Source organism: Sinocyclocheilus grahami, unplaced genomic scaffold (assembly GCF_001515645.1).
Source record: "Sinocyclocheilus grahami isolate Dianchi unplaced genomic scaffold, SAMN03320097.WGS_v1.1 scaffold23877.1, whole genome shotgun sequence".
Taxonomy (NCBI): Eukaryota; Metazoa; Chordata; class Actinopteri; order Cypriniformes; family Cyprinidae; genus Sinocyclocheilus; species Sinocyclocheilus grahami.
Window position 1 is genome coordinate 1,084 of NW_015519286.1, and position 1,750 is coordinate 2,833.

The 1,750-nt window shown below is 36.2% G+C and overlaps 1 long non-coding RNA gene across 1 annotated transcript in view; it reads left to right on the plus strand.

The window, feature by feature from the left end:
* Positions 1 to 1,557, plus strand: part of LOC107580059 (uncharacterized) — a 2,640-nt gene extending 1,083 nt beyond the window's left edge. The window contains exons 2-5 of the long non-coding RNA XR_001608580.1: positions 779 to 916; positions 1,042 to 1,093; positions 1,343 to 1,369; positions 1,529 to 1,557. This is a non-coding gene — a long non-coding RNA (uncharacterized lncRNA). The remainder of the gene's footprint in view (positions 1 to 778; positions 917 to 1,041; positions 1,094 to 1,342; positions 1,370 to 1,528) is intronic.
* Positions 1,558 to 1,750: the final 193 nt, after the last annotated feature.

Consider the following 1,750-nt stretch of genomic DNA (forward strand, 5'->3'; position numbering starts at 1 on the left):
TTTTTTTTCTTGGTCTTAAAAAGACACAAAACCTGCAGAAACCCTGACTACCTCCAATTTTTCAAAGTAGTGCACTGTTAAAAATAAATGTTCTTAATTTGCATCTATGGTTCCATGAAGAAACTTTGACATCCATGGAACCTTTCCATTGCATAAAAGAAAAGTGGAAAAATGTTCTTCAGCTTACTAAATGTAAGCCTTTTTTAGGAATTGTTCATTGAAAGGTTCTTTAGGGAACCAAATGGTTCTTCTGTGGCATCGCTCTTTTGCAGTCTTTATTTTTAAGAGTGGATGCATTATGCGACAATACCTGAATAAATGCAGTTTGCTCTTTCATATACTAAATAGCTAAACAGCCCAAACTCGCATCATGGTTGAGGCAGATGATTTGAAGCGTCTCAGAGCCGCAGTGTTAACACTCTTCAAGGAGGTCAACCTTCAAATGGCTAGCTATTAGCTGTCACACATTAACCTGGATACGAGAAAGCATTTAAACATCGATACAATTACACACCTTTAAGTCTATAGGGACATGTATCCTTTCAATAGAGCATTACCTTTCTCATGCCTAATTAATAATGCATTCCTTTCTCAGAGTTTTTCTTAGGAGTAATTTGTGTGTAACTCAATATCAGTAAATACTGTTAGTGAAGTATCATCTCTCGTTCTCTTGTTACAAACAACTCCATTGACCTGCCTTTGACATGTGCACAAACGAACATTTCTGAAAACTTGGAATGTGGCTGTTCTATATTTGCTTCTGGTCTTTCTCTCTCAGCATGGTATCTGGCCGGGTGAGGCGGTGTTGATGATGCTGGATGACGTGGAGCTGCAGTGGAAGCGGGGTCACCTGTCGCACCTGCAGTCTGCTGTGGAGCTGCTCATAGGGGTCGTGCTTGGGGAACATCTGGACAAGGTGTGATGCCTCTGAAAACACATACAACATTCAAAGACTTTCCATAAATTAAAAATGAGCACATTTCATTTTTCATTTATCTAATAACCAGCAGCACTGACATTAAGCACAATTGTGTTTTGTAGGAGCTCATTCCAAGACTGTGGCTGGTACAAAAACAAAAGACCCAGAAGATCGGTGAGAAGGCAATGACATTAATGTCCCAGAATTGCTTTTGAAGGATAGTTACCTACAGATGCTGTAAGTGATATCTGCTCCACTAGTGGCACCAAGTGGAATTTCAAAAACAAAGCTTCTAAATCAGATAGTCTGGTATTTTCTGGAATACAATACTGTGCATTCCAAAAATCACAAGCAGCAGTTTTATTAGTTTAGATGTGAAAACAGGCTTTCTGATAATCTTTCTTTCTCTCTGATCTTCTTTAGATTGCACTGGCTACATTCCACACATAGGTGAGAGATTAATAGGCTCATCAATCAAATAATTAATTATTCAATGCCATTTAAATGCATTGACATTCAGCAGCTATAGACATCAAGGCTGTCAATGCAATAGATTCTGTTATTTCTAATATTTATTTAGTAACACAGAAATGTTGCTTTTCGTTTCAGTGTGGAACTGGATATGTGATGCTGCAGGTATGTGTCAATATATATATATAATATATATATACATATATATATATATATAATGTACATAAATTTGTATTTGGTACAAATGTATACAGTGGATAGAAAAAAACCGGCACACTGCCAATTTAAATACTGCCTAATTTTGATGTTATCATGTATTATATATGTGTGTGTATATATATATATATATATATATATATA